The sequence below is a fragment of the Temnothorax curvispinosus genome, unplaced genomic scaffold, assembly GCF_003070985.1.
Source record: "Temnothorax curvispinosus isolate PA1 unplaced genomic scaffold, ASM307098v1 QBEX01009881.1, whole genome shotgun sequence".
NCBI classification, from domain to species: domain Eukaryota; kingdom Metazoa; phylum Arthropoda; class Insecta; order Hymenoptera; family Formicidae; genus Temnothorax; species Temnothorax curvispinosus.
The window spans coordinates 889-11,084 of NW_020219661.1; the positions used below are offsets into that span (position 1 = coordinate 889).

The 10,196-nt window shown below is 32.8% G+C and overlaps 1 long non-coding RNA gene across 1 annotated transcript; it reads right to left on the reverse strand.

Annotated features, from left to right (window-relative positions):
- Positions 1 to 357: 357 nt before the first annotated feature.
- LOC112459490 lies at positions 358 to 7,745 on the reverse strand. The gene is made up of 5 exons (XR_003041328.1): positions 7,694 to 7,745; positions 6,652 to 6,820; positions 6,298 to 6,394; positions 561 to 680; positions 358 to 472 (listed from the first exon to the last, which is right to left on the reverse strand). It is a non-coding gene; the product is annotated as an uncharacterized LOC112459490 (long non-coding RNA).
- Between the last annotated feature and the right edge of the window lie 2,451 nt (positions 7,746 to 10,196).

The window sequence follows — 10,196 nt, forward strand, 5'->3', positions numbered from 1 at the left end:
TTATATATTTTTTTCAAAGTATTTTAATTTTTTGTTTTGTAACCAATTCCAGTATACAAGTCTAAAACGGCTTTACATAAAATAAAGAATATTAATATATTGTAAAAATAATATATAATACTATAGACATAATACTAGAGAAAATCGAAATACTATAGATTTTCTTGAAACTGTGAATATACGTTAATTTAGGTGTGTTTTATGCGTGGTATTCATTATTTAATACCTCTTGCGGTGTAAAAATCGAGATACTGAGCCTTTCAATTTTTACCAAAATTTAGTAAAAGTTGAAACTTTGAAGTTCAGTATCTCGATTTTTATACCGCAAGAGGTACTGAAATTTATACTACGCATAAATTACGAAGTTCGAGAATATTCACAACTATAACTCATCACCACCTTTTGGAGCGCAATCAACGAACATGTAGCTTAGGTGTCATCAGATATAGTAGTAGAAGATGTGCACTATCTCCTAGAAAAACCATATACTGTTTAAAATATGTTTTTTAAATTGCCAAAACTGAAATAATTAAGAACAAATTATATAAAAATATAGTTACCTAAAACCCAGGCATCTTTTTGCCTTGTAGCATATATATATATCTCTTCCAGATGATTGGATATGTGAGATGCTCTCCAAGCTCTTGCGTCGTGCGTGGAAATGCTTCATAATCTGATACCTGTAGTTTAATAATTTTAATAAAAGAAAGTTAGAGAAACTTAATTTTCTAGATTAAATATATATAGAATTATAAATTATTACATTATTAATCAAGTTATACCAGAGAAGAATGAGAGACGACTGCACGGCCCGGTTTTAGGTAATCCGCGAACGCGATACGCCCTCATGGGATCGACGTAAAGGGAACGCGCTATTAGCGCTATTTGCTTATTCTATCCTTGTTTTACACCTGAGCGATAAAGATAGAATGATGCAATAGCGCTAATAAAATAACGCGCTCCCCGAACGCAGCCAAAACGTACACATGAACTACGTAGCCAACGTCCACGTTTGGGCCACGGGGTAACACATACGTGCACGATTCAGGTTGCGTTCCATGCTAATGTCGGTAACGCAAAGTTATTGATTTTTCATTATGTGAGCGAGCGAGAAGGTATAAGAGTGAGCGAGATGACAATAAGAGCGAGCGAGACAGTAATTGGAGTGAGCAATATGAGAATAACACATGCAGAAGGCTCGGGGGTGGGAATCTGATCAAGGATCGAGCATCGGTCTTATCCTTGTGCGCCGTTGTTCTTATCTCGCTCCTCCTGTTACTGTTCTACTCGCTCTTATTGACGACTCGCTTGCTCTTATACCTTCTCGCTCGTTCACGTAACAGCTGTGTTTTAAGATCGACACGCTTTAGAAATTATCACATTAAACATTTTTTTATATACACCGAGATACACAATACACATGTATAAATTTCTCAATTATATTATAATAAACGATTTACGACAACGAATCGAGAATAATTTTATTCAATGCAACTCGCTATAACTGTTACTCACTATTACTTATAGTATTTACTACTGTGACACTTATACATTATACTGTTTATATGTTGCATCCAGTCGTCCATCGGTCCTATTTTTTCTAACGCGACGACCCATATAGGGTTTTACTAATGGTCCTATTCTGGCCCAAAACTGGTCGCCAAGTCACCAATATTGGCGTGATAATGGCAGCCATGACTGGCCCAGCAGTGGGACTTCTCTGGAATGATAACTTCGGTCCAGCAATGGGTAACAATCATGGGCCAAACGTAGTAACCAATCATGGGCCATTAATGGTTAATCTGTCCTGCCAATATTTGACCATTAATGGCTAATCTATTATAAAATATAAATTTCTGGTAAATTCGAGGTCTGGAAAAAGAAAACCGCGATAAAAAGCGCTTAAAATGTGTAAAAGTAGCACACTTGTGTTTGTAGTGTGCAGTCTTGAAAAATAAAGATATTACAATATTTACTAAAATAAAGTTATATTAACGTCACATTAATCCAAAAGTGTGCCACGCTTTATTATAAAAGTGTATGCCACGAAACTTATATACAAGTTATGCAATGTGCAGTTCCGTCATCATTCTTATAACATCGTTCATCATATTTTAAATTTGAGAAACGGATCTCATCGGATGCCATCTATCGGATGATCTGGATACTAGACGGCAACCAACCTCCTTAACACGCTTAATGCCAAGCATGGGCGAATACAGTAAGCCAAGTATTGGCCAATCATTGGTCACCATATGTCGGGCCAAACATTAGCGCCATAGCAAAATGTACAGTTCCTTTATCTGAATGGCACCCAATCATTCGCCAAGCATGGTCCACTATAGAATGCCAAGTATCGGCCAATTATCGGGTACCATATATCGGGCCAAGCATTGGCCCTGTTGTTAAGTCTGGCAAGCCATGTATGTACACGCATTTTTTTTTTAAGCAGGGAGGAGAAAATGCCTGACGCACACCTGCGTCGGCGGCCGGGCGGGGTAGTGTGGGGTTTGCACCCACTAAAAATCCCTCTCCTTTATTCTACAATATTAAGATTTCTAACAATATAAATAGATTTAATACATTAATATCTTTGAAAAAATATATATATGTATATTATTTAAAAATAACTACATTTTTAAGGCTATGCTATATAAACTATTTATTAAACATAGAACGCATTTTTAAAAAAATTTATCAAAAAACGCAGAAAAAAGATTTAAACTTAAAAGTTTTATTTCAATACTTTGTGTTACTGTTAATGAGCATGACGTGAAGACCACAATCACAGTTGAAATAATTGGATAAATCGTAGACTCTAGCAGGTCTTGTCACAAAATATATAAAAAGTTGTAATATGTGATTATGCTACAAAATTGTAAAATCATGCATTTTTTTGTTATCAATGATGCGTAATAAAATGCAAATTATAATAAAGATTTAAAAAAGTACATTTAGATTTATTACATGCTGCTATTAACATAAGCATATTAAGTGTTGCGCACGTTATTATTCTACAACTATAATAACTAAACTGTTAAAAGGACTACTATACTAAAAGTACTACTAAAACTAAAAAGTATCGTACACACGTACTATATATCAATAATTTTCATAAACCATTCGCAATAACAAACGTCGTAAAATATAAATATGAGAAAAAAAGACGTCAAAAATACAACTGACATTTTTATTAAAGGAAACCTACATTTATGTATATTTCCCCGTGATGAAACCTGTTAGTCGACGATTTATGCAATTATTTCAACTGTGAGTGTGGTCTTTACGTCATGCTCATTAACAGCAACACAAAAGTATTGAAATAAAACTTCTAAGTTTAAATCTTTTTTCTGTTTTTTGATAAATTTTTTAAAAAATGCGTTCTATGTTTAAATTGCACATCAGCTAAATATAAATAGTTTATATAGCATAGCCTTAAAAAATTAGTTATTTCCAAATAATATACATATATATATTTGTTTTTCAAAGATATTAATGTATTAACTATTTATATTGTTAGAAATCTTATTGTAGAATGAAAGGGAGGGGTTTTCAGTGGGTGCAAACCACACACTACCCCGCCGGACGCGGGTGTGCGTCAGGCATTTTCCCCTCCCTGCTTAAAAAAAAAAAAAATTGCGTGTACATACATCGTCGCGTTAGAAAAAATATGACCGGTGGACGACTGGATGCAACATATAAACAGTATAATGTATAAGTGTCACAGTAGTACTATAAGTAATAATGAGTAACAGTTATAGCGAGTTGCATTGAATAAAATTATTCTCGATTCGTTGTTCTAAATCGTTTATTATAATATAATTGAGAAATTTATACATGTGTATTGTGTATCCCGGTGTATATAAAAAATGTTTAATGTGATAATTTCTAAAGCGTGTCGATCTTAAAACACAGCTGTTATGTGAACGAGCGAGAAAGTATAAAAGCAAGCGAGTCGTCAATAAGAGCGAGTAGGACAGTATAGGCCAGTCATATTAGACTAATTTAGGGGGGTAACCTTCCAATCACTCTTTTCAGGTTGCAACCACCATGAATCGCTTTGATTTAAGGTGCTGTAAGTGGGAGTAATTTTGCTTCGCATAATTAATGCGCATTAAAAAGTAATTAACAATATTATCAACAAAAAACGCGATTTTTTTTATTTTTTCTCAAATATCTTGAAAACTAAGCAAGATAGGGTAACTAACTATACGTACCATTTTTGTAGAGCGTAAAATTATCTACAATAATGATCTAAACAACATTTATTGTCAAGTCAGTCGTTTAGCTTGCACGCGCCGTCAAAGTCCGAGACTCGGATCTCGAAAACCCTCGATTTCATCGTTTTTTGATGTTGCGTCGGTGATTTTTTTCAGTCATTTAAAATGGAATTAAAAATTCCCAAAAAATCACACATCATCTGAGAACTACGAAGAATACTTTTCAGGGTGTAACCGATTTTTTAGACCTTTTTTCTTTAGTTTGTAGCTATGTAAGCAAAAAATTTTGATTTTTTGGACTAGGGGAGACCGGGGCTAAGCCGACACTACTTTTTCAAAGGCAATTTTTAATATTTAATTAAAATTTTTAGGCAAATTCAATGATATATACAATTTAAAGAGTGTTTCTTTAGGTACAAAATTGATTCAGGAAGTTTTGCTGTACGTCGCTTTGTTTTGCCGCCAGGAAAGGAAAAGTGACGCGAAGACAAATTTTCAAATTGAAAAATGACGGGGCGAACTCGACACCCCGCCGGGGCAAACTCAACACTTTGTTTAATCGATACAATTTGATCTAGAACTTATTTTTTTATTGTTTAAAAATAAAAATACATTGTTTATCAAATAAAAAGACATTGTGTATTAGAAACAAAAAGTCGGAATAAAGTAAACAATTATTTAAAATAATGAGAAAAAAAAGATTAAACTTTTAATTATTTTTTTCTGAACTGTCTGAAAAACAATTTATACACGTAAACTCGCGATCAGATGTGCGCACACATTCGTCATGAGCCATACGGTTGCATAAGATGCATTGTTTGTTATTAGAAGCTAATGAAATGTTTTCCGAACACACGCAACAGATGTTCCTTAAATCGTCATCGGAATCGGACAAAACAGTGACCTTTTTTGCGATAATGTCACTTTAGGTTAGTGTCGTCTTTGCCCCGGTGGCGTCGTGTCGACTTAGCCCCGAACGTCGTTTTTTACTTTTGTTACTCCAAAAATATATAAATTTTAAAAATATGCAAAAATTATTATCGGATTCGTATAAAGCATCGAATTTCTCATCAAAATCACTTACCGGTAGATTCGCAAGAGTAAAGTTCGATGAAAGAGTAGACATTTTCGAGAGATCAGAAAAATTACTTTTCACTATCAAAAACACTTACGTTGCGTTAAAAATTACACTATAACTCAGAATGTTACCAAATTCCGTTGATAATACTGGCACATAAAGACGCATTTACAGTAGCAAAGGCAAGTTTCTACAATAGATTTAAATTGGCAAAAAGCTTAGTGTCAAGTTCGCCCCACTGTCGGCTTAGCCGGTCTCCCCTACTCTTAGTTTTTCGCTGTTTTCAGGCCTTAGAATTTATTTGAGACGAATTTTATCGTATGCATCTTGTTGTGGACGAAATTTTTGCTTACATAGCTACAAACTAAAGAAGAATTATGCGAAGCAAAATTAATCCCACTTACAGCACCTTAAATCAAAGCGATTCATGGTGGTTGCAACCTGAAAAAAGTAATTGGAAGGTTCGATGTCTAATATGACTGGCCTAAGTAACAGGAATGAGCGAGATAAGAACAACGGCGCGCAAGGAAAAGACCGATGCTCGATCCTCGATCAGATTCCCACCCCCGAGCCTTCTGCGGCTTCTGCATGTGTTATTCTCATCTCGCTCACTCCAATTACTGTCTCGCTCGCTTTTATTGTCATCTCGCTCACTCTTATATCTTCTCGCTCGCTCACATAACGAAAAATCAATAACTTTGCGTTACCGACATTAGCACGCGGAACGCAACCTAAATCGTGCATGTATGTGTTAGTTACTACATAGGATAGTTGTCGCGCTTTAAATACTTTAAATACGTAAATACTGACGCGAGTAAAAACAGTACAAGCTCAGTCAAAAGTTTTACACAGATAAGTAGAGTTTTCTGTACATTATCGTATTGCAGTGTGACCATTATTTTTTACTAATACTGACGCGATACAACTACTTTAAAAACCATGCTAGTTTGCTAAAAATTATTTTTAATGTATATAAATTTAATCAATTTCAATACTAACCAGCTTCATCATACATTGTACAGTGAGCATTGTACATTTTTGTCACATATTTTTCTGCCTGTAGGTATATTGTTTTGCAAGCGTATTTTTCAGATAACTAAAACATGGAAAATCTGCATGAATTATCTTATTATTGTACAGTTGCGCTCATTAATGCTTGGACACCGAAAATTGGATGCGTTTTGAAAACTCACTCTTCGTCTCTTTCTAACTGTCCCTCTTAGAAAGAAACGAAGCAAATTTCCGCAACGCAAACAATTTTCGGTGTGTCCAGGCATATGAGCGCATATAAGCACTGTACGATAAAATTGGCTAATAATTGCTAATAAGAATAAAATTTTATTTTTAACTTACAAATGGAATAGCATTTGCTTTGAGCAAATTTGTTCGACAAATATTAGTTGTATCATAGTCCACTTCTTGAAAATGAGCGAAACACACAGGACCAGATTTTAGTACATTATAATTACTTAAATTTAATGATTCTAACCACTTTTTCCTTTTCTCGTCGTTCTTTGGTAATCTAAACGAATAATTCAGTTGTTAAAATCATGAGTTTCATTCGAGGGGCTTTCAATAAGTAATGCAACACATTTTTTTTTCATTCAAGATTTGTTTTATTGCAGTTTTAAAACTGCAGTTTTAAAATTAAAATAAAACAAACCTTAAATGAGAAAAAAATGTGTTGTATTACTTATTGAATTACATATGTTAATAAATTTTACACAGTAAAAAATAAAATGGTAATCGTAACATTTTTTAAATGTCCCAGAAAATTCACTCTAAATTTTGAGTTAAAATAACTTATTCATCGTGTGTTACTCGTTGACAAATTAGAAATGTTAATTTATTGACACTATATTTTACATTTATATTTGTTCTTTTACTTTAAGTATAATGTAAAAATAACTTGTAAAAAATGTCGATATAACATATTTGAATAAACAATAGTTACTTCAACTTAAAAGAAATGTTGTTTTGAACATTTGATTGTAGTAAATTTGATTATTTTGTATGTCAAAGTTTACGATTATTTGAAGATTTACTTTAACTTTTGTTTATGTTAAAATAACTTTAAGACGTGTTGATTTTTTGAAATAATTATGTTAAAAGAACTCAAAATAATATTTAATTTCTAAATGACATACATAAAGTGTTAAGTTATCACGTTGACATTAATTTAACACATGAAAATGTTACGAAAATAATAACATAGCTGTTGTATGTTAATTTTACATTGAAATAATAGTCAAATCTTTGTAACACAAGAAAATTTTAACATTTGGACGCACGATTTTTTACTGTGTATATATTAATATTAAACTATTCTCTGTTCCATTTTACAGCCGTATGTATGTATGTATGTACACACACAGTCATTAATTATAATTAATACCTTCTCCAGTGCAGCTAAAAAACAGACCCACAGACAAACTTATAGCGTTTTCGATTTTTATTAATTTCAACATATAATTAATTTCAACACTAAGCAGCTAACACTAAATTCGAATCGTGTAATTCTTTTAAAGTACAATGTCTGAGAATTATTTTAATACTATAATCATGCGAGCAACAAATTCGTAGACGATCAGATGACGGAACTTAGTGCTCAGCGCCAACGGCTGGTCTAAGTTAATTATTGTAATTGTTTTACTGTTAGCAATGAACTCAGATTTGGGAAATATATGTTTTCGATCATTTTAGTAACGAATATATTCATGCAGCAATCTTTTTAAATGTTTGTGTCGACCGCGACGGTACTGTGTTCAATATATAATGGTATATTTAAATAAATGTTATAATCTGTCAATATTTTATCGTTTTTTTTAGAGCACTTAATTAGCACTAAATTATAGTGTACTTATCTTCTTTGTAGGACCATTTTCTGATATGGGGAGGTCCAGCTTTATGGCAAGCTGGACCCCCCCATTTTTTACGCGATTTCCTGCTAAACGGTTCGAGCACCAAAATTCGGACTAGGGCACTTAATTAGCACCTAAATAGCACTAAATTTTTGACCTAGTAAGAACTTGATTTGCGCTGGTGGGGGGTCCAGCTTAATAGAGGTCTAAGACCCGCTTAATTAACCCTATTCGCTCCAACCATGCCTTTCGTGTCCCACGAATTTCTAACAGTTGTTTGTTCCGGAAAACAAATGATTGTGGGAGAATCCCCTTCACGCCGGAAAAAAGTTATTGTGGCAGGGAACCTCAGGTAAAAATTTTAAAGTCCTAGCTCATTTACTCTCGAAACGGCGAACAATCAAAATCTCGGTGGGACACGAAAGTGCATGCCATGGTTGGAGAATTACGTCAGTGTTGTGTGAAAGGTAAATGAGCATTTTTTTCGATAAAAATGTATTTTTGTGTATAATTTAACCGTATTTAAAATATTTTTGTCGTTAAAAAAAAAATTTGACATTCCACAGAGGTCTATTATGACTCAGAGGCAGGTGGAAGAGGTAAGGAGGAGCTACGATTATAAAAAAAAATTAATTTTTTTATATAAAAAATATCTGTCACTCCAAATTCGCCTTTTCTTATTCAGAAATTCTTTTTCTAGCATTCTTTAAGTCCTAAAGAAATTGAATTTTAAGCAATATCTCAAAAATAAATAAAAATAAACAAAGTGATCTTCTTATTTAAACACGGTCTACCTGACCTCACTTGCGCGTTGCAAATTAAATGATTTCTAAATCACGAATGATTACTAAAAATAAAATATCTATAGGGAAATATACCTCCCCTTTCACGTGGAATCTATATAGAAAAGTTTTATTACGAATGATGACGAGGTCACTACGAAATAAATCTATGACTGTTTTATGGTACAGTGTGTGATAATAATAATAAATTTTTTTAATAATATACTTTTTTATGAAATAAGTTTGAGTAAAAAAATCTTTTGAGTAAAAAAGCAAATATACATGTTCATGATTTTTATTTTAAGGCAGCAAGCATGTTTAAAAGTTATATAATTAGACATCAGATTTTTTATATGCGGATTGGTGGAAAAAAGCAATTATTAACTAAGATTAGTAACTATTATTTATAATATCCAACATATTTATACTTAACATATGTTGCAGTATGAATATGTTGGATATTATAAATAATACAATTTTATTAATTGTTATTGATTGCTTTTTTCCACCAATCTACATATAAAAAAATCTGATGTCTAGTTATAATATTGACTTTTACTAACAATAAGCTGAAACAATAACTTTGAACAATTTATGCTTTTATTTTGTAAGGCAACAAGTTGCAAAATTGCATTTTATTAAGTTTCTATTTCTAAATTGTCTTCTAAAGTTTTTTTATATGCTTTTACTATTTGGGACGTTTTACGTTTCATATATTATTTATATTTGAAAATATTTATCCGTTTGTATAATGCAATAAATAGCCCAGTAAAATGACTCGAAATTTGTCGATTTGGAGGAAATAATACGGACTGGGCTGAAACTTTGTAAACAGGCTTGTTTTAGGGTATTATTTAACATATTAAAAGTCCCCATGTGTAGACGCTACGTTGCGGGCAGGGGAGAGTCCAAAAGGTCCAAAAAACCAGTTTTTCACAAATAACTCGGAAAATATCAACTTTCCGAAAATTTATGCAGGTATAAAATTTGTAGCTTACAAAATTCCGCACAATTTCACTTTTTATTCAAGTCTGTACAACCAAATAAAGCAGAGATAGAATTTTTTTAAACACCGGTAGTTTTGCCTTGATTCGAGAGTCTATTTTCGAGATATTAGCAAAAAATGCGCGACGCGCGTACGCGTTAACCTCGATTCGAAAGTCCATTTTCGAGATATTAGTGAAAAATGCGCGACGCGCGTATGCGTTTTCGTTGCGTCGCAAAACTACCGGTGTTTAAAAAAATTCTATCTCTG